The sequence below is a fragment of the Pipistrellus kuhlii genome, unplaced genomic scaffold (genome assembly GCF_014108245.1).
Source record: "Pipistrellus kuhlii isolate mPipKuh1 unplaced genomic scaffold, mPipKuh1.p scaffold_m20_p_2, whole genome shotgun sequence".
Lineage (NCBI taxonomy): Eukaryota > Metazoa > Chordata > Mammalia > Chiroptera > Vespertilionidae > Pipistrellus > Pipistrellus kuhlii.
Genome location: NW_023425515.1, coordinates 31,486,436 through 31,509,358, shown reverse-complemented (window position 1 = coordinate 31,509,358; position 22,923 = coordinate 31,486,436). Strand labels below are relative to the sequence as shown.

At 41.5% G+C, this 22,923-nt stretch overlaps 1 protein-coding gene and 1 pseudogene across 4 annotated transcripts in view; one reads left to right on the top strand and one right to left on the bottom strand.

Annotated features, from left to right (window-relative positions):
* Positions 1-9,518, bottom strand: part of LOC118722367 — a 40,267-nt pseudogene extending 30,749 nt beyond the window's left edge.
* Positions 3,564-22,923, top strand: part of TBL1XR1 (TBL1X receptor 1) — a 153,394-nt gene continuing 134,034 nt past the window's right edge. Inside the window, exon 1 of one of the 4 annotated variants that reach the window (XM_036448137.1) lies at positions 3,564-3,744. The gene's annotated coding sequence lies outside the window, so the exon portion shown is untranslated. Of the gene's footprint in view, positions 3,745-4,571; positions 4,648-22,923 lie in introns of those variants that run through there. The other 3 variants (XM_036448133.2, XM_036448136.2, XM_036448138.1) reach the window with 3 other exon arrangements.

Genomic DNA, 22,923 nt, shown 5'->3' with positions numbered 1-22,923 from the left:
GTTAGAATGTTTTCTTATCAATGTGCCTCTCTGCTTGAGAATGTCTTAGTAACAGAGTAATTTCTCCTTTCTAGAAACACAACACATACTCATGGCATAAGTGCAGCCTTGGTTAGGACAAAGGACTGAAAGTTAGTAACAATAGTTACTTCTTTGTGCTCTTGGGCTTCATCATTGCTTGAATTTTGGTGAGGCCTCTCATCTTGTGTAATGGATATATCAGAATGACTGAAGGGCAGGGTAACTATGTGTGCCGCCTTTGTGTCCTGGCTCATTTATCTGAGGATTTTTTTCATGTTGCAGCCACACCAGCATTTCAGAATGGGTTCCAGAATACAGCAATCAAAGTGATCAAAATATGGTTTCATTTAAAACTCCTTCCCTTCACCAGGGGAATCAAGGCTTTTCCACATTTAGTGCATTTTTTGGTCCAAAGATACTTAAAGTTTCTTTTCAGTGAGCATGGCGAATGGGGTACCCTTTATTGGAACTAGTTGATGGCACAGGCCGCACCCCACCTTTGGTGATTTTCATCATGATAGTCAAATAAAGTAATTGATGCACAGAAATACCTTTGTAAACTACAGATATGTATACAACATAGATTATTGTTATCATTATAACTTCTCTTAGGGAAGACAGCAGCTTGCTATAGGGTACACGGACCTCAGGCTAGAAGCCTTTGACCCTGTGAACCTGAAAAAGGGTGGGGTCCCCCTTGTGGAGGGAGAGAAAGGGGTCATTTTTAGGGAGAACAGTGGGAGGCCCTGGTTGGAAGATGACCCTTTTAAGAAGCATGTAGTTTGGGAAATCCTCTTTCACTTGAACAGTGCTTTGGTTTTATGCCTGGAGAAGATCCATGCATGCAATGAGAAACTTCAAAAACAATCTAGGCTAACAGATTTGTTTCATTGGGTGGATCAGATAATGAGCCCTATTATACTGAGATAGTTTACTTACTGAAAAGAGGATTATGTTTAGTAACCTATGTGTGTGTGTCATTTATCAACTCTTTAAAAAAATGTAAAAACATAGAAAGCTGCCTGGCCAGCGTGGCTCAATCTGGTTGGAGCAGTGTCCCATACCCATAGGGTCTCATGTTCAACTCCTGGTCAGGACACATACCTAGGTTGTGGGTTTGATCGCCAGTGCATACAGGAGGCAACCGATTGATGTTTCTCTCTCTCTCTCCCTTCCTTTCTCTCTAAAATCAATTTTAAAAATGCCCTCAGGTAAGGATTAAAAAAGTCATAGAAAGCTGCTGTATTCTCATCACTTCTGAAATAGTCTTCGCAGAGGTGCTAGTTCTGCAGTAAATAAGCCTCGGCTTTAGAATCTCACTGAAAGGCAAAACTTGCTCTCCTCGTGCTGTTTTCCAGTACACTCAACCCAGTGTTTTGGAAACCTGCAGTTATCTAAATTCCCATCGGGTGACATTGTTTAATCTAACATTCCCTCTTTCATATATGAAAATAGCTCCAAGGACATCCACTGACGTGCTTTGAACTCTCCTTAAGGGTGGCTGGGAGGGAGTTTCCAATTCCACTCCTTTTCCTCTAATGGTTTTCCTGCCCCTCCCCCCTTCCCTGGGGCTGGTCAGGACAGCCTCTGGCTGCTCCCCCCTCAAGGGCTAATCAGGGGAAAGAGCCTTTGACCTTGGCCATAAAAGCACCTGTCTAATCACTGAGCTTATTAGGCCACCCGGAGTCCAGATGCATGTTACTTCAAATAAACATTTTTTTGGGGTGTGTGTGAAAATTTAGGTCTCTGCTGATACTGAGGGGGGAAAAAAACCTATTGCTTTAAAATAATGACTACATCTATTTCAAATATTGTCCTGAAAGTATGAAAAAAAAAAAAAACCCTCACATAAAAAGCCTGCAAAAATGTTATTTTACTTTGAAGTCAGTAATAACTGAAAATAACAGGTTTCTTTCAGGCCACATCCTAAAAAGGTAGCCGTTTTTTAATGTCTTAGGCCTGTACAAAGGTCCTCAAAGGCCCCTGACCCTGCCTTCTGGAGATTTTAGGTTAACACGTTGGTCCTAAAAAACCGGTGAGGTGCCTAATTTTTTAAAAACAACCGGCCACACCCCCTTCCTTCACCATATTGTCGCATCCCCCAAGTTACACTTTACAAACAGCCTTGCTGTGTGCTACACGCGTGCAAAACAAAACAAAAAACAAAAAAAAAGTACACAAAGTGGGCAAACTACCTTGCCTTGGAAGTTACTAGTAACCACTCCAGATACATTCTTTTTTTGTGTGAAATGAGAACTGACTGACCAAACCTCTCACACAGACCCACCAGACGATAAATGCCAGTGTCTGCTCGATTCGCAGTATGTTTGGGCACACACACACTCCACTTACAGCTCCGTGTTTAGCATCAGAGACCTTTGCTTGGGCGCGTGTGTTCGCTCCAGATCCCCTGATCGGGATTACATTTTTTGAAAACCGCCTGTTTACACAGATAAAGCCCCTTCCCAGGTACGCTTTTCTGGGGGAGCAGATGGGTTTGTTATGCACACAGAGGGGCGCACACACCTTTCCAGGCACCAGCGCCCCTCGGATGCCTGCGCACCCGGGTCCCCGCACAAACAGGCGCCCCCCCCCCCCCCCCCCCCCCCCGCAAAGTCGCTGCTACCCCGGCTGCGGCTCCAACCTCCCCACTCCTCCCCACCCCCAACGGGGCCTGGGGCCGCGGGGCCCACACCCACCAAGGCCGCTGCGCCCGGGGCTCCTCCTCGAGAGGTGCGGGTGGGGGCGGGGCGGCCAGTGCCGGGAGGCGCCTTGGAGCGCCGGCCTGCCTTTCTGTATTTTTTTAAAAAATATATTTTATTGATTTTTTTTTTTTTTTTTACAGAGAGGAAGAGAGAGGGATAGAGAGTTAAAGACATCCATCAGCTGCCTCCTGCACATCCCCCACTGGGGATGTGCCCGCAACCAAGGCGCATGCCCCTGACCGGAATCGAACCCGGGACCTTTCAGGCCGCAGGCCCACGAGGCTCCATCCACTGAGCCAAACCGGTTTCGGCGCCTTTCTGTGTTTTTTTTTTTTTTTTTTTTTAAAGACTGCGAGCCCCAGCGCCGCCCCAGCGGGCGGGAGAGGAGAGGAGAGGAGGCCCGCGGAGCCCCCCAACCCCCTCCCAGAGCCTCTGCCGCCGCCGCAGCCGCCGCCTCCCCCGGCTCGGCGGCGCCCCTCCCCCTCCCCCGCCGGCCCCTCCCCCGCCCGGCGCAGGCCGCTCGGGTTTGTTTTGCTGCGCGGCCGCCGCCGCCGCCGCCGCCGCCGCCGCCGCCGCGGGCCTCGCGAGCTCATTTTCGCCTGGCTGGTCCCCGCTCCCCTCTCCCCGGCGTGGAGTGTCTGAGCCGTTGGCCGCTCCGAACCGTTTGGCTCTTTCCCTTAGTAACAGCTTTTACCTTCTGCCTCAATTCCTCTCCCGGCCCGCGCCCTGCCCCCGCGCCCGCCGCCGCCCCCCCCGCGCCCGCCGCCCGCCGGCCGCGTGCGCCCCCGCCCCTCCCCCCGCGGCGGGAGCACCTCCGCCCGCCACCTGGGGACCCGCTCCCGCCCGCCGCCCGCCCGCCCATCCCCCGCGCCTCCGCGCGCCGGGGTTATAATTGCCTCTCACCCCCCGGAGGGGTTATTTTGGGGTGGTTGGAGGCGGCGGCGGCGGCGAGGAGGGGAGTTTCCTTGTGCCTCCATTCCCGGGAGGGGGGAGCGGCGTCGGAGGCCACCGTTTCCAGGTAGGTGAGCGCGGGGGGCCGGGCCGGGGTGGGGGCGGCCGCGGGCCGGGCCGGGGGCGGGGGGCGCGGGCCGAGGCGGCCCGGGGGGCGCGGGGGGGAAGGGGCGCCCCTGGAACATGCATGTTTTCCCCCCCTCAACTTGGCCCTGTGGGCAGCCTGGGCTCGGGTGGGGGAGGGGAAGGCATTTAGGGTGTCCCATCCCCCTCCCCCCTTCCCCCCCCTTTTCCCTCTCAGGCTTCTTTGAAATGCTCACGTGCCTGCCCAGCCCCTACCCTTTCCTGGTCTCTTTGGGGGGATGGGGGGGTGTTGGTTGGGGGATGGGGAGGAGGGAGAATCCTTACCCTTATTATGTTGTTGTCCCCGAAAAAAATGTGCACCTCGGCCTTGTCCCCCTGGTCCAACCTCGGTGCACGGACACCCCCTGTTCGGTGTGTGTGTGTGTGTGTGTGTGTGTGTGTGTGTGTATGTGGGGGGAAGGGAGGCTGCTGGAGGAAAAGCATTTGCAGCAAAGTGAATCCAGGAGCCATCATGAGGCCGACTCCTTTCCGAGCCTATTTTTAGCCGAGGAGAGGGATCCGCGGGGCGCGTGTGATTTGGGGGAGGCGCGGGCGGCCGTGGGGGGACCCGCCGGCCTCCTTGGGGCGCGTCCGCGGCGGCCGGGCGGCGAGCTGGGGGCCCGGCGGCGGCGGGGCGCGGGGCGCGCGGGGGAGGGGCGCGCGGCCGCACTGGGGGCGGGGGGGGGGGGGCCGTGGTGCTGGGGTGTGTGTGTGTGTGTGTGTGTGTGTGTGAGTGTGAGAGTGACCCGGAGCCTTTCCTGTCGTCCCGAGGAGGTATTTTTGGAAGTCCCTTTGAAGTTTTGGGTTCAGAAGTGTAAGAATTGGCAAAGTTCTTGCCGGCTTCCTGGTAAGTTTCTGGGGTGGCACCGAGTCCCATGCTGCGGCCGTGTGTGCGGAGGCCACGTTGTGTGTGCGAGGGTGGCTTCTCGGGAACTTCCTCTTTGCCGCCGAGGTTCGGTTCTTTTTCTTTTTTCTTTACTTCTTTTTTTCTTTTTCTTTTTTGAGCAGAAACGGACTTGTGTGTAAGTGGGGAGATTGGTCTTTTCCAGGGCAGCCCGCGGGGAGCGGTGCGTGTGCGAACATGCTCGGTGTGTTTTTGGAAGTTGCTCATGGGCTGAAGCAGGCATCCCTTTTTGCAGGGCTAAAACCCAGATGCAATGTTAGGTTGTGAAGATGGTGCGTTTCCTGTTAACATTCGGGTTGTCGTGGCCCTGTTCGGGGGTCTGGTCACCTCCCCAGATAGTTGGGGGGTTGTAAGTTGACAAGGGTTGGAACCTAATTTTAAAAAACGAGGTGTTTCTCAGTGTCTGGAGTTTCCTTTCACACCATGGACTGTGCAGTGTGCAGGCACCAGGGTGAATAGTTTTGGGACCTACGTGGTTTTACAGTGTGGACTTGGGGAAGTTTACTATGGGCTTCCTTGTTTTCCAAACAAGAACTTTCATGTTGATCCGAACAAGCTTGTTAATAAAATGTGGTGGGTGCATTGGTGGGCTATTTTTAGTCTCTAAATGGTTTGTCTTCCCTTCCCCTCCCCCTAATGCAATTAAATAATCTTCCTTCCCTGTTTTTTTCCTAAAGACCGTTTTATCTCACTGGAAAATATAAAGACACCGCGTGGTGTTTTCCTCTGCTCACCTAAAACACACGGTAGTAAATGTCCTGGTTACATGCTGAAAGAGGCAGTGAGTGACTTTTTGGCTAGCCCAGTGTGGCTCGTTTTCATTTTTGTCGAATCAGACCAGTGCTACACCAGTGTATTTTAGTAATCCTGACTTCTTGGGACTTGTGTTCTCACTATTTTATTAAGTTTATAGTCTAGGGAAATAGAGCAGTTCTGTCTCCATGAAAAACGGTGTGTATGTTGGGTTGTATCATGGGAGTTAATGGCAGGCAAGCTTCGGAAATTACCATTGAGGGTTCTAGAAAATAGTGAGCATTTACCCGTGGGGGAGGGGCGGCAGATAGAAAATGTGCCTGAGAGTGGTTAGGTGAGTGATGCGTTGTTTATGTTTCTCGCTCTTAAGTTGAGGTTTTCCTGCTTGTTTTGAATATAATATTTTCCAGTTCTTTTATCATGCATTGTCTGATGTATGCAATCACTACCATTAAATCCGTAAATAACTATTTTTTGCCATTTGAGTAGTTAGAATCAGACCCATAGGGGATAAGTACTAAACTGTACTGGGGTGAAAACAGTATTTATGAGGAAAAAGTTTTTCTTACTATTAAGGAACTTAATTAAGGGACTCATTAATGACTTAAAAACTGTTGCTTAGCTCACCATTAGTTAATGGAGGGACATTTGGTTAATCAAATGATGGAGACACATTGTAAATGAAGTGGCCTTTGGTGGAGGTTGTATTTTTGCATTGGGTGCTTCAAGGAAGTGTTGACCATTTTAATAAACTTCTTCCATGTGCCCAGGAATTTGTTACTTGTGTTCTCAACATCTAATTAAGGTTTGTCATGATGCCATGATGCTTGCTTACCAAGAGCACAAGGAGTAACTGCTTCCTGTGTGCTGGGAGCCTTCAAGCTAATGTGCAGGAAGGGTAGACCCTTCATGTAAACGTAGGGGCTACTAATGAGAAAATATGTGAACTGATGGACTTTCTGAACAGCAACCTGTTGAATGAATGCATGTTTATATGTTGCAATGAAATATAAGCAGTCTGGTTAAATGAGTAGCTGACAGGAATCCTCCCACAATTTACTACAGCATTATTTCTGACATTTTGATGAAGTTCATAGAAATAATTTGTTGGGCTTGTTCAGTTTCTGTATTTATATAAAAAGAATTGAGTGAAACTAGGATGGTGCTAAGTCAGGGGAGAGAGATGGCTAAATATTGACAATGTCTGGGACTTTGTATTTTTTCTAATACAAGTGAATTTGACTCATTTCACAAATAACATTTACAGTATGTTACTGAAATGCAAGAGAGAGAGAGAGAAAACAGCAGCTAACATGGAGACATTTATGCATTCCCATAAAACAGAAGGGTAGGCCCTCAGGGCTGTGCAGTAAAGAATTAATAAGGGTATGGTCCAGCTTGGAGACCACCATGGTGGTATCTCCTGCTCTATCACCAACAGAAATTTGAATTTTAAAAAATTAAAAAATAATTTAAAGAAAGCTGTGTGAGAGTTGCTGGAGAAGTTCCTGTTCACCACCTCTAGAACAGGATTGGGCTAGTTGAATACAATGACTTGCCCTGTTAAGAAGAGCCAGTGGAAAGAGACTCTGCTGGGGCTATGCTCTAGGAAAGGTGAGAGAGATGCTTTCTGTGCCATTTTTGAGGTGGGTAGTATTGGGCTTCTTTTGTGGATTATGAGGTAGAAGTGCAGAGAAGTTAACTTACTTGTCCAAGGCCTCAAAATGATCAAATGATGCACTACAGTCCGCCCTCTCCGTGTTCTTTCTAGGTGGCTGTGGCTACACCAGGTTTTCCCAGCTTTGTCTTTTCTGTAGATATCCTTGCAAAAACTAGTGTTTCTAAGCAGGTTTATAATTCTTCGTTGTGTATTTCTACTAATAGGGTCAAGTGATTGCATGGATAAATAAAACTCATGGGATTCAAACATCATCGTGCTTAAATCTCTAGTACTGTTTAGTAAGATAAATGTTGTCAACTGCTGTATTTTCTTCCTTAATGTTGACTGTGGTGAAGGGCCACTCCAAGTACTACTGCTTGCAGACCTGCAGAAATAAGAAAATGAGGTTCCATGCCTATAATTAAGAAGGAAAAGCAAATAAAAGTACCCTCAGAGTACATATTCCTTGAATAAGAGACATCTGTATCTTGTGTAATAGAGTGATTCCATCAGAGGTCCTCAAGGCCAACAGCCTGGGTTCAAACTCAGGAACTCTCCCACACCACAAGTGACTTCCTGGGGAGTAACTCCTGCCGCACTCATTTCCTCCTCATGGGGACAGTCGACTGTAGAGTTCAGAGGATTGAAGAGGTGTATGTGTAAGGTGCCGAGAACAGTACTTGACATACAGTAAGCATCATGGAAATGTGAGGTGTTTGGGATGATGATGATGGGTTTGGATTTGAAGTTTGCTTCTTTGTATCATTTTATTTGCTTGTTACTTGTTTTCAGTGGGAGCATAATGTCATAGAAAGCATTTGGCAGCTTTATTTCCGGAGGCCCTTGTGGAAGTATTTGAAATAAAATTGGCTTAATTTATTTCTATAAGTTGTGATTAAGACCTACCTTGAAGAATTAGATGATTGGGTTTTAGTAATATCAAGTTACGTGGTTGGTGTAGATACAGTGGTGAATCTTTTTTTTTTAAATATATTTTATTGATTTTCTTACAGAGAAGAAGAGAGAGAGATAGAGAGCTAGAAACATCGATGAGAGAGAAACATCAACTAGCTGCCTCTTGCACACCCCCCCCCCCCCCACACACACACACACTGGGGATGTGCCCGCAACCAATGTATATGCCCTTGACTGGAATTGAACCTGGGACCCTTCAGTCTGCAGACCAACGCTCTACTGTTGAGTCAAACCAGTTTCGGCAGTGGTACATCTTTTGCATGCCTTTGTTGCTATTCTGTCACTTGGGTGTGGACTTTTTAAATCCACTTGTACCATTTTTAAAAAATATATATTTTATTGATTTTTTACGGAGAGGAAGGGAGAGAGCGAGCGAGCTAGAAACATCGATGAGAGAGAAACATCGACCAGCTGCCTCTTGCACACCCCCTACTGGGGATGTGCCCGCAACCAACGTACATGCCCCTGACCGGAATCGAACCTGGGACCTTTCAGTCCGCAGACCGATGCTTTACCACTGAGCCAAACCGGTTTCGGCTCCACTTGTACCATTTTAAATATTTTCCAACTTTAAAATTTTTGTTTGTGTTTCAGTGCCGTATTCGGCAGTACCGAGGATCTGCTTTTTTGATTGGAGTGATTACTTCAAGTGGGTTATTGTTTTTCCAGCCTTGACCTTTCATCTGTGTTCTTGTTCCATATTTCAGCTGCTGTCAAGACAGTTCTACTTGGAAGTTCTGTTCTTCAGAAATATCTGTGAGCCTTGTCTTATTTTCACTTCCCATTTTTTACTATTCTTAATTCAGTGATAATACTAACTACTTACTGTTGGAGTTCTAATAGTCAGGATTACCCAGATGCTTTGACAGGTACTTGTGACAAACTGAGTGGGTGATAGATACCCTGGTTTTTAACAGCAGAGAAATCGAGGCTCGGGGGATAAGTGGCGTTAGGCCCAGCATGTCTGTTTTATAGCTAGTGCTTTTACTAGTCTACTGTCTTCTCAGTGAGTGAGTGAAAAAAAATGAATGAATGAATGAATGGTTTTCAGTCTGGGTTATTGCATTAATTTTCTAGTAGGTTGCTTTGAGCAGCCTTTCTTCTTCATCCTATCTTCTGTAACTACTGACAGTGTAATTTATTTAAAATACTGACTTCATCATGTCACTTCCACTGCTGGAGAACTCATAATGGCTTCCCTTTGCCAACTGGATTGCATTCATATGCTTCAGTTTGGCTTTTAAGGCTCCATTCTACCTATTCAGCTTAATTTCCCACTCCTTTCCAATTGGGATTCTTGCCTGCCTATCAAATACTGCAGTTTTCCATACTCATTATTCTGCTTTTGCGCATGCTGTTCCTTCCATTTGTCCTCTGGATGGCCTGATTTCAGTCCCACTTCTTCGATGAAGATTTTTCTGGCCATTCTGACTCAGGATATTTCTTCTCTGAGATTCCATTGATTAGTGACTATCACAAACTTCATAATTATTTATTGTTTTATGAGTATGTGTCACATTATCACAACTACATGTCATATTTCTTGGACTTTTTCCTTTTATAGTATTTCTTTTATAGTATTTCAAAAATGTTTTTATTGATTATTTTAGAGAGAGGAAGGGAGAGGGAGAGAGGAACATTGATCAGCTGCCTCCTGCACGCCTGGGAATTGAGCTGGCAACCCCAGGTATGTGCCCTAACCAGGAAAGAACCTGCAACCTCTTGGTGCTTGGGGCAGTGTTCAACCAACTGAGCCACATTGGCCAGGGTGTTAGTGACTTTCTCTCATACCATCTTCATGTTAAATGGATTGTTTCTATAAGGGCCAGTGCTAAAATACAATTGCAGTCTGTTGATATGGCAGAAACTTCTTTTTGAATTAGGCCTTCAAGGTTTAGGTTTACGACAGTCAACATTTAATTGTTAATTTTGAATTAAAAGAAAATTTAGAGTGAAATGAAAATGAATAATTTTGTCTTCTTAATTCAAGAATGGTAGTCACATTGGTGAAAGACCTTCTCTAGTTGGAAGTCATGTCACACTAAGTTGGTTTATCTGGTTATCTTTATGCCTGTTTTAACTTAAGATTTTAGACTTTGTGTATTTATTTTTAATCTCTAAGGCTGTTTTGCTTATTATTTTCTTGGTGGTGTGCCTAAATAAGATTTTATTTTTAGCTTTTAGTATGTGTGACAGCATTCTGACCACATTGGAATCTCATTTGAGCCATTGCTATGAATGTTTTAACATTTAGTATAGGATGTATGTATTATATTGTGTAAGTGGGTTTAATTTACCAGAAGAATGTCATTGTGACCATCTCCCTTCAGTAGGATTTTATGGTAAGGTTGGGCTGCATTATTAGTAGTTACAAACAAAACTGCGTAATTTATTTGAAACACAGCTAATTTGTTTATATCCTTCTGAAATTTTTAATGTTTAGAGTTATAAAATATAAGTTTTTTTTAAGTGTGGTTTTTATTTGCATCAAATAAAATGAGTTGGATATTAACCTGCTTTCTGAGGGATTAGATTATTAACTCAGAATTGATATAATCAAACTATAAGAGTCATACTGAAAGATCAACAATTAAATTCCAGTAAAAATAGAAAGAGTATTCAGATTAAGGAAAAAGATTTGTGTGAAATGAATAGTTTGAAGAATGAATGAGGAAGAGTAGGTATTGAATGTTTAAGCTGGAGGTTTGCCACCTGTTTTCCTCTGTAGCTGTGAAAGTTTCTTTCAGGAGGTAGAATTAAAAGAAAACCCAGAAGAGAAACATGAGGAGCACAGGCCAAAGATGGTCATTCCAATATCTTAATAGAATAATTCTTATGAAATGGTACTCTTTATTCTCAAACCTTTTTTTTTTTAAAAGAAAAAGATGTTTAACTTTTTAATTATCTTAAAACAAAAACAGTGAAGAATTTTTACTCTTTAAGTAAAAATTTCAATCTATTTTATTTTGCCTTAGAATAGGGGTGTCAAACTCAATCAGAGAAGGGGCCAAAATCTAAAATCCAGCCTAAATTGCGGGCCGAATGGTTTACTGAACAGTCATAAACTGTCATTGTGATGGAAACACAGCGGAGTGCAGTGATGGCAGCGCGGTGCGGGCCACATTGCAAGGCCTGGCGGGACGGATTTGGCCCGCGGGCCTTGTGTTTGACACATGTGCCTTAGAACAAAGGTGGTACTATATATAATTTATTTTCTTGCATTGAGTCTTTTTGAACACTGAATGATAAGACATTATAATTAAATAATCAGTGACTATTTTTATTCTTACTGCTTATCTACTTGTATGGTAGGAAGCATTTTAAATTTTAACTTGGGTCCATTAAGCAAATTAATTTTTATTAGTTTTTATTAAAACTGGTTTTAGTTATTTGGGTAAGTGATTTAGCTTCTAGTAATATGTATTACGAGGATCACATGAAATACTACCTAAAGTTTGCTCATTCAACTAATTTATTAAAATTCTCAAATTCTTGTCATTTATGTGATTTTTAAAAAAGGAAGATCACGGAAATTTGCTTAACTTATGGTTTTAAAGACTAAAAAATATACAGCCTGTGTAGAATAATAGTCAGAAAGTACTTGACATTAGCATGAGCAGATACATTGTTAGAGAAGTTACAGTGATAGCCTATTTTGGTGGTTACCTTCAACTGCTAATAAGACAAAAATTATGGGTTAGAGGGAGGTGTTTTATGCTTTCTCCTTCATTTGAACAGGCTTAATTGTGTACTAATTTTGTTCCATCTCTATTTTGATGCTATCAGATGCCATTAACTCAAAGTGTAAGGCAATACTTTGGGTTTTGAAATAAGATAGTAGGGATAATGAATGAATTTCCATAACATCTTACTTTCTCTACTTCTACATAATTATCCCTTTATTGGTATAAAATTTATCGTGTGTGTGTGTGTGTGTGTGTGTGTGTGTGTGTGAATGAATTTTTAGGTGTTTGTAGCTGTGGCAATGTTCTTTGGCTCCTGTTTATAGTATTAAAATGTAATATGCTATATACTTAAAAAATTTTGCCTCCACTAAAGTGGTGGATTTTATCTAAGTCACCTTTCTCTGGTTTTCTTAGTAAGCAGTGTACATTTGTGACACCATATATAGGTTAGGAGTGGAGTCTGTTACTCTGTCACGGAAATAGTTTTTCTATTCTTGTGCAAAAACTAACAGACCCTCCCAGAATTATTTTTTGTCTTTGGACTTTCTTATGTCCTGCCAGCAGAGGTCACCAGTTTTATTACCTGGTGAGAGATGTTTTGTGTGAAGTGAATTGTTCTTTTACAGGCTTGTTTCAATTTGATGCTTATGACTTTCTTGTTAGTGTTTATTTTATTTTATTTATTAATATATTTTTATTGATTTCAGAGAGGAAGGGAGAGGGAGAGAGAGATAGAAATGTCAATGATGAGAGAGAATCATTGATTGGCTGCCTCCTGCACAGCCCCCACTGGGAATCAAACCCACAACCCAGGCATGTGCCCTTGATTGGATTCAAAGTTGGGATCCTTCAGGCTGCAGGCTGATGCTCTATCCACTGAAGCAAACCCTCTAGGGCACATGTGTCAAACACAAGGCCCGCGGGCCAAATCCGTCCCGCCAGGCCTTGCAATGTGGCCCGCACCGCGCTGCCATCACTGCACTCCGCTGTGTTTCCATCACAATGACAGTTTATGACTGTTCAGTAAACCATTCGGCCCGCAATTTAGGCTGGATTTGAGATTTTGGCCCCTTCTCTGATTGAGTTCGACACCCCTACCTAGGGCTTGTTAGTGTTTTTTATAGAGTTTTCTCAAAGATACATTTAAGTGAAAAAAAATGAGGAGACTAGAGATCTTGTGTATTCTGATGCCATTTTAGCTTAGAAAGGCGGAGAGGACTGGAAAGGACACGCACATGATGGTGGGGTGTGTTATGAGTATGTGTATGCATGCTTGTCTTACGTGTTTAAGGTAACTCCAGAAAGATGCACAAGAGACTCTAAGAGTGGTTTTGGGGTTGGGGTTGGGGTGGAGAGATCCGGAGGCCAGATGTGGGAGAAGCTTATTTTTGTGCATAACCTTTTGAACTGTTTGAATTTTGTGTTTTACCATTTCAAAAAAAAGGAATGATTGTGAAAAATCAAAGCTTCCAATTAAGGATTATTAATGTTTTCTATTCCTTTCACACTGGACAGTCAAAAGAAGAGAAAACTATGTTAATTTCTTTCATGCTTTTTAGTTTTTGAAGAGCTGGAACTGTGTATATTCCTGCATGCAGTTATTTGTATTTCTATAATTTGTTGGCAGAATTAGAGCCAGTGAGTATGATGATAAGTTTTGGTTCTGTTTCATGATTGGTCATCAGACCAGTAAAAGTATTTAGTGATAGTGACTGGTGATTTTTGAGTCCTATCCAAGGTTGGTCATTAGAAATTAATTAATTGCAAATTTAAAGAAAAGATTTTGGTTGTGTAGAAGTAATGGTGTCTGATTTCAAAGGTGGTGTTTTGTCAAAAATGTGGAAATTGGAGTGCTCATAGTTTAGCAGTTGATTTTAATAATTATGATAATCTTTATTAAAATGGGATTTGTGGAACCATATATTCTGACATTGCATGGATCCTAACATGATTATGTATTATTGACTCCAAGGAGACAATATTGATTTCATTTTTGATTTCACTCTTGGTTGCAGTTGGTATCACTTATAATTGTACATTGACTGTTTAGTTTACCCAAAGGGTTGCTTTGTAGTTTTGCTTATTACTTTTAACTTAAGCTGGAACAACCTCAGAGAAAGGTAGCACCTGTTTTTGTGTGCATTCACTTCTGCTGCTGTGACCTGACGCTAGTGTTTCCTGAGAGCAGTGCCTCTTTTTAGAGCTAAGAGGTTGAGGTAGGTCTGTGCCTGATCTTTGGCCGTAGCCCTGATTGTAGGGTATTAAAGTGGAAAAGAGCTCACCTGCCTGTCACCTTTTTTTATTAATTTGTTTATATGGCTTTGGGAAATTATGTAACCATTCCAATCGGTTTCCACTCTGAAAAATGGGAGTAAAGGGTAATTAGTACTTTTCTTCATAGAACATTTGTGGGGATTGAAATGTGGATGCATGTAAAGCAGTTATTGTAGGGCCTGGCACAAAGGAAGCAATGAATGCTAGCTACTACTTGGTACTTTTGTTAGCTGCAGGAGGAACAGCTGTAGAGACAGGAAGAAAAGTGACACCCCTCCTGTAAACCTGTCATGGCTTCTTGTGGCAACTGCAGGGAATGGGATGGTTAGAATTCCCAAGCTAGAGGGCCTAAGACCACCACATTTGGTGACTGAGCTTTTACTGCTCACTCTGAAATGATACTCTGTACTGTGGAGCTTTGTTATGTCTGATATATATGCTGTCTTACAGTAATATTTTATGTTGAATTTGGTCATATCTTGATAATGTTTCAAGGAAAAAAGGTTGCTGCCTTTCTTGCTTTCTGGAATGGAATCTTGGCTTTTTTTTCCAGGACTGCTCTGCTCTCAGTGGGTACTGCTTGTGGACAAATCAGTCATTTTAAATAGGCATGTTACACACTATGCAAACTTTGACTTGGACTCTCACTAAGCAATACTATGACATAACACAGGATGTGTCTATATGCAAAAATACTGAAAGTTTTCAGGAAATGATATTTGCTTTAATATGGGGTACACATTTTTAATACTCTTATTTTTTGTTTAAAAACATGCAGGGTGACTCAAATATACAACATTAGAAAAGGGATTCATCCATTTTTACAAATTCATTGACCCTTGGGCTCATACTATAAGAATTGTGAGGGTTCACTTGATAACCCAGAATCCTGCTATACAGCTTTTGGAGTCTGCAGAGACAATGAATATGCTCAAAACCTGAATTAAAAGAAACAGAGACTTTGACTAGTTAAATTTGACTTGTCCACTTGCTCCCTGATACTCATAGTCTTTCTAGTTTTATTTCCTTTTAGGTCCCTCCTACCCCATTAGAACCTTGGCTTTTACCTGATACTGATAATGTCATTTTTGCCTGACTTTTAATCCTGATTTTGTCGCTCTCCCTTTGATTTTGGCCTTCCCAAAGGACTCGGAGCATACACACACTCCATGCCTTTTTGTCTCTTTAAACCAGCCATTACTGTACATGTGATTCTGGGGCCCAGGTTGGCTCTTAATTCTGACCTCTTCTGATCTACTACACACATTCTATCATGCGAACATCCGGTACTTCCTGTATTTTTACTGTTGAGTGTAGGTTGGCAGTGGCATGAGATTTTCATTTAATGATACGTGGTGATGAGACAGAGTTGGAAGATAGAGGAGGGTCAGGGTTGGAAGAAATAGGAGTAGGTCATGGTAACACTGTCAGGATCAGCTGGGGCAGCATCTGCTCCTGGCTACTGGTGAAAATATCTAGGACAATTTGAGATATTGGGTGTTTGGAGTGGAGATGTGGGGATAAGAAGTCTTGGTATTATTTGGAAGATGACTCCCCCCTAACCCCCCTCATTTTTGTTGTTTTTGGTTTCTGTTAATCCTCACCTGAGGCCAAAACTGGTTTGGCTCAGTGGTAGAGCGTCGGTCTGCGGACTGAAGGGTCCCGGGTTCGATTCCGGTCAGGGGCATGTACGTAGGTTGCGGGCACATACCTAGCGGGGGGTGTACAAGAGGCAGCTGGTCGATGTTTCTCTCATCGACGTTTCTAGCTCTCTATCTCTCTCCCTTCCTCTCTCTGTAAAACATCAATAAAGTATATTAAAAAAAAATCCTCACCTGAGTAAATTTTTCCATTAATTTTTAGGTAGAGTGAGAGAGGGAAAGACAGAAACATCAGTGTGAGAGAAACACATTGATTGCTTCCTGCACAAGCTCCTACCAAGGGCCTGAGCCAGGGAGGAGCCTGCAACTGAGGTACTTGCCCTTGACTGGAATCAAACCTGGGACCCCCTTGGTCCACAAGCCTGCGCTTTATCCACTGAACAAGACTGGCTAGGGCTCCCCATTTTTATTGAGGATTTTTTTGTCAGAGGGAGATAGTTGTTAGAAGGGTAATAGTGGAGCTGTTTACTGGAAACCAGAATTTGCTGTAAGGTAAGATAAGATTTTCAGTTTTAGAACTTTGAACTAAAATCATTGCCACAGCATTTTAGTGGTATTTTAAGAAATATTTATAAATAAAAATTTTATAATTCAGATAAAAAATTACCAAGCATAGTATACTTAAAACATTAAGATTTTCATTTTCCTCTGAATGTTGTTAAAACAGTCAAGGCCCTATTAAATAGAGACATGAACAGAGAATTTATATTAGAAGCTTTTGTGTGTGTATTTTTTTTTTTTTTTTTTTCACTCTGTTTATATGTTTGCTGGAGTGGACTTTTAAGTAGATAACTTAATCTTTTGTATCCCTGGGCTCTCTGCTTCTTGTATGTGGGCATATTTTCTAATTTGTTGCTTCTCTACTTGGTTTGTTCCATTGTATTGGGTCATACACTCTCATGAATAGCTGGCTGCCTTGTTTCCATCTAGCCTCATTTGCCTTTTTTGCACTTTCTTCCAGATGACTCATGCTAGTAGATAACATTGGTTGGTTGGTTCCTTTGGTCTGACAAATCAACTTATAAGTGACTCCTTCAAGTGAGAACTGGTAGTAACAGGAAAGGTGGCTTTTATTTTTTTTAGTTTGTGCATAACAGCATACTGATTTTTTGATAATGACTGTGATAAATGCTCACGGTATAATTTACATGAATGCATATATAGCTTTATAGAGTCCTTAGGAAAAACATTTATACATACTATTTTATCTGGCATTGTATAAGGTGCTCAATAAATGTTAGTTTCTTCCCTTTAGTCTTCTTCTATGGTTTTTCCATCATACTCAGTACAAAATTCAAATGCCTTTCCTTAGCTCCCGCCATGTGATCCTGCCCTTGGCCACTTCACAAACTTTATTATATTTCACAGCACCCTCCCCCTTGTTCCAGCCATACCAGCTCCACACCCACTGAACAAGCTTATGCCTGTCTCAGTACCTTAATTGCTTTGCTCTGTGCTTCAGGCTTGGCCCTGAAATTGTCATATGGCTAATTTTATGTCACTCTGATTTCAGTTCAATACCACCATGTCAGGTCACTTTGAAAAGTCATAAGCTTGCCCACTTTGCCATTTTTGATTTTTGTTCCAATAACCATTTTAATCACAGCACCCTCTTATTTTCCTCATATATATGTATGTGTGTATATGTATATGTATATGTGTGTGTGTGTGTGTGTGTATATATGAAATATTTTATTTTATTTTTTTATACATTTTATTGATTTTTTACAGAGAGGAAGGGAGAGAGATAGAGACTTAGAAACATCGATGAGAGGGAGTCATCTATCAGCTGCCTCTTGCATGCCCCTTACTGGGGATGTGCCCGCAACCAAGGTATATGCCCTTGACCGGAATCGAACCCGGGACCTTTCAGTCCGCAGGCCGACACTCTATCCACTGAGCCAAACCGGTTTCGGCTTGTTTTTTTAAATATATTTTATTGAATTTTTACAGAGAGGAAGGGAGAGAGAGAGAGCTAGAAACGTCGATGAGAAACATCGACCAGTTGCCTCTTGCACACCCCCTACCAGTGATGTGCCCGCAACCAAGGTATAATACATGTCCTTGACTGGAATCGAACCCGGGACCTTTCAGTCCGCAGACCGACGCTCTACCACTGTGCCAAACCGGTTTTGGCTATATGAGATATTTTAATCTCTGAGGAAGATAGCCACCTTCATCCTAACCAGACAGTTATGGTAAATATTTTTTTAGCATGTAACAAAATTAACAAGTTACATATTTCTAACAGTGGTTGTATGGAGCAAAATTTTATTAGCTCACTAAAATAAGAAAATACCCATGTAAGAAGAAGCCTTTTGTGACTCAACTTGTTAATTTTTCTGGACTTCATTTGCTTCATCTTTAAAACTTTGAACTGGGCCTCTGATGTCTCTTCTGGATTGAATGCTCTTTGAACCTATGATTGCACATGTAATTTAAATATTAAACCAGTACTCAGCCAAATTAAATGGAGAATGTACAATACTTATCTCTTTAGGTTAATCATTACCTGAACTGATTTTCCTAAAAAAAGCATTTTCATTTCTCTGACACTTCAATTTTGAACAGATCAGCTATACAGAAAATATTCTTTAGGTATCTTAAGAAACTTCTGTTGTTTTATCCATTAATTTCTGAGTTCAGGTGCATTTGTTACATCCCATTTTATTCTAGAGAAAATTAAAAGGAATAACATTAAGTACATTAAAAATTTTTTTTATATATTTTTAAAGTGTGTTTTATTGATTTTTTACAGAGAGAGGGATAGAGAGCTAGAAACATCGATGAGAAAGAAACACCGATCAGCTGCCTCTTGCACACCCCCTATTGGGGATGTGCCCACAACCAAGGTACATGCCCCTGACTGGAATCGAACCCTGGACCTTTCCGTTTGCAGACCAACACTCTATCACTGAGCCAAACTGGTTTCGGCTCAAGTACATTGTTGCAATGATTGTTTCCTTTAATGCCTTTATTTTTTAAAGAACAGTTTATTGATTTTTAGAGAGGAAGGGAGAAAAAAGAAACATGATGTGAAAGGGAAACATCGATCGGCTGCCTCCTGCAAACTGCCCACTGGGGATCAAGCTCCCAACCTGGGCATATGTCCTGACAGGGAATTGAACCAGCAACATTTCAGTGCATGGAGGATACACAACAAACTGAGCCACGCTGGCCAGGCCTAATGCCTTTATTTTAATTGTATGATAGCTGAATGTCAAAGACAATAATTTTTTGGCACTTTCTATTTAATTTTAATTTTGCTCTGTGTTCTACACTTTTGAAATTGTACTAAGTCTATACCTCAAGTGTAATAAAATGATGTTCACATTCATAATTTTTAAAATATTAAAATAAGTTACAAGTGTTGTCAATATTAACCGAGTATCTGTGTACATATCTATACTAATAAAAGGGTAATATGAAAATCCAAAAAAAAAAAAAAAGGGTAATATGCTAATTATATCAGGAGACCTTCTGGACAAAGCCATGGTGGCAGGGCCAAGGCAGAGGCGGTTGGGGGTGATCAGGCCAGGAGGGGAGTGCGGTTGTGGGGTGAATAGGACTGCAGGCAGAGTGGTTAGGGGCGATCAGGCAGGCAGGTTAGCAGTTAGAAGCCAATAGTCCCTGATTGCAAGAGGGATGTCCAACTGCCTATGGCAGTGTTTTTCAACCTTTTTTGGGCAAAGGCACACTTGTTTCATGAAAAAAATCACGAGGCACACCACCATTAGAAAATGTTAAAAAATTTAACTCTGTGCCTATATTGACTATATATAAAGTAATTCTCTTGAATAGGAATCAAATAAACACAAAGAAAGTATTTTATAATTACTTTATTATGAAATATTAAGTAAACAAAATAGTGAAAAATTATAAAATTCTTGTCTTGTCTGCACCTACGGCATACCAGGCAACATCTAGTGTGCCGCGGAACAGCGGTTGAAAAACGCTGGCCTATGGGATCATGCCTAAACTAGTAGTCGGACATCCCTTGAGGGGTCCCAGATTGGAGAGGGTGCAGACTGGGCTGAGGACCCCCCCCCCCCCCCCCCCGCACTAATTTTGTGCCCCAGGCTACTAGTATTGAAATAATTTACAATAAAAATAGGTATGTGAGTGGTATAACAGGAGGAGAGGAATATTTATTAGGGCATAAAGATGCCAAACAGGTTGATCTTTTCTGGCAAACTATTCTTCATGTGTAGGATATAGTTTGTAAGTTGGACAGTAATGTGAATGGACAGGAAAGGTAAGGGATCATATCAAGTGACTTTTTTGCTGTGATAAGTTTGGATGTTCTTCTGTGACAGGGAAGGAGACTAAGCAGAATAGCAGGATTATGTTTCAATCCTGGATATAGTGCATGATGGATGAGATTATGGTTTGGGAGGGAAAGGGGCTTAGCTTTGGACAGAAGACGAAGTTGAACTGGTTGTTCAATAGGTGAGAATGACATTGCATCATTATTATAGCATTGCACCCTGGACCACATTTCTGAATTCTAGAAAAATAAAAGCAATTGGAAATTCAGGAGTGAATGTTACTGAGAAGAACTAAGCATACAGGTTTTCTTCTTTCTGGCTTGCTGTTGCTCCTATTTTGAGGTGCATAGGGGTATGAAGATTGGGGGCTTATGGGAATAGGGAATTGATTTCATTTCCTAATACTTAATGGACAAAAGCAGAAAAACTGGAGGAGGGGGAAATTGCTGCATGGGAAGGAGGAATCCCCTTCTACATTGATACACTAAACTGAGATAATTAAATTAGTTATTTGAGGATAGTCACAAGAAAAATAGACTGATATAGTGTAATTAATGAGGTTTCTAGGTGGTATAATTTGTATTCTAGGATAGTTTTTCTTTTTTTTTTTTTTTTTTAAAATATTTTATTGATTTTTTTACGGAGAGGAGGAGAGAGGGATAGAGAGCTAGAAACGTCGATGAGAGAGAAACACCGACCAGCTGCCTCTTGCATACCCCCTACCAGGAATGTGCCTGCAACCAATGTACATGCCCTTGACCGGAATCGAACCTGGGACCTTTCAGTCCGCAGACCAATGCTCTACCACTGAGCCAAACCAGTTTCGGCTAGGATAGTTTTTCATGTTATTTCAAAACTTCTAAAGATTTTACATTAATATAAAAGTCATCAGAAACTCAGTTTGATAGTTGGAAACAATCTGAATTAAACACTGTTTAATTAGTTAAAATTACATAAATAGTATAATTCTCTTTCTGTGGCATCAGTCATCACTTCTCTTTCATTTCTGATTATATTTACTTAGATCCCCCCCCCCCCCCCCCTGAGTCTGGTTAAAGTTTTATCAATCTTGTCTGTCTTTCCAAGAACCAGTTCTTGGTTTCATTGATCTTTAGTATTGTTTTGTTTTAGAGACTATTTTGTTTGTTTCCACTCTGATCTTTATTATTTTCTTCTTTCTACTCTGGGCTTTGTTGTTCTTTTTCTAGTTCCTTTAGGTGTAAGGTTAGATTGTTTACTTGAAAATTTTATTGTTTTTGAATTAGGCCTCAGTATTGCTATGAATTTCCCTCTTAGAACTATTTTGGCTGTGTCCCATAGATCTTGGGATGTTGTGTTTTCATTATCATTTGTCTCAACGTTTCTTTTGATTTCTTCTTTGATCTTGTTATTATCCCATTCATTGTTTAGAAGTGTGTTATTTATTCTCTGTATATTTGTTTGTTTTTCCAATTTTCTTCTACAATTGATTTCTAGTGTCATACTGTTGTATGAAAGATGCTTGATGTGATTTTAGTTTCCTTAAATTTATTGAGATTTGTTTTGTGGCCTAACATGGTATATTCTGGAAAATGTCCTATATGTGCTTGAAAAGAATGTATATTCTGCTTCTTTGGGGTGAAGTATTCTAAAAAATATCAATTATATTCATCTGCTCTAATATATCATTTAAGGTTGCTGTTTCCTTGTTGATTTTCTTTCTGGATGATCTATCCATTGATGTCCCCTACTATGACTGTATACTGCTGATCTTTCATTTTATGTCCCTCAATATTTGCATTATATATTTAGATGCTCCTATGTTGGGTGCATAAATGTTTACAAGGGTTATATCCTTTTGTTGAACTGATCCCTTTATCATTGTGTAATGTCCTTCTTTGCCTCTAAATATAGCCTTGGTTTTAAAGTTTATTTTGTCTGTTACAAATATTGCTACCCCAGCTTTTCTTTTGTTTTCCTTTTGCATGAAATATATTTTCCTCTTTTTAGTCTGTGCATGTATTTTGATCTGAAGTGAGTCTTTTATAGGCATGTATATGGGTCTTTTTTTCCTCTTCATTCAGCCATCCTGACTTTTAATTGGAGTATTTAACCTATTTACATTTAAAGTAATTGATAGGTATGTAGTTATTGCCATTTTTATTTATATTTCTTATCCTTATTTTTCTTCTTGAAGAAGTCCCTTAATATATTTTAGAATTTTTTTTTCTTTTTAAAATATATTTTTATTGATTTAGAAAGAAAGGGAGAGGGAGAGAGAGATAGAAACATCAAAGATGAGAGAAAATCATTGATCGGCTGCCTCCTGCACGCCCCCTTCTGGGGATCGAGCCCGAAACCTAGGCATGTGCTCTTGACCAGAATTGAACCCAGGACTCTTCAGTCCGCAGGCTGGTGCTCTTCTGTCCATTGAGCCAAACTGGCTAGGTCCCTTAACGTTTCTTATAATACTAATTCGGTGCTGATGAACTCTTGTAGCTTTTTCTTGTTTGGGGTCACTCAGCAAACTTTTAAAAGGTGTCTATAGGTGTCCCAAAACATATATACACACTTTAACAGCTGATTGCTCAATGGATGTTTCTTTTCAGCCTTTTCTAAGCTTTGAACAAAGGAAATCATCCTAAAGTGCTACTGAAATTTGAAAATACAGTTGAAGTACAAACATTGCCTTTATATTGTAACTATTCAAAGTGTGGATACATTTTTTGGGGATGCATGGTGTCCAAAGGATGTGATAACTTAGTTTTCACTCCTTTTGAGTTTAACTGATTTGAAATAATGGGTGAAGCTAGATAAGCTTTGAACAAAGAAAATTTACCCACTAGACTTTTTTTTATTTTTATGGTTGATGCATAAAAGATAAAGTTTACAGTCCAAACTGTAACAGTTGATGAAATGAGGGCTCACAACTACCAAAAGAAATGATTGATCTTGATGCTTTC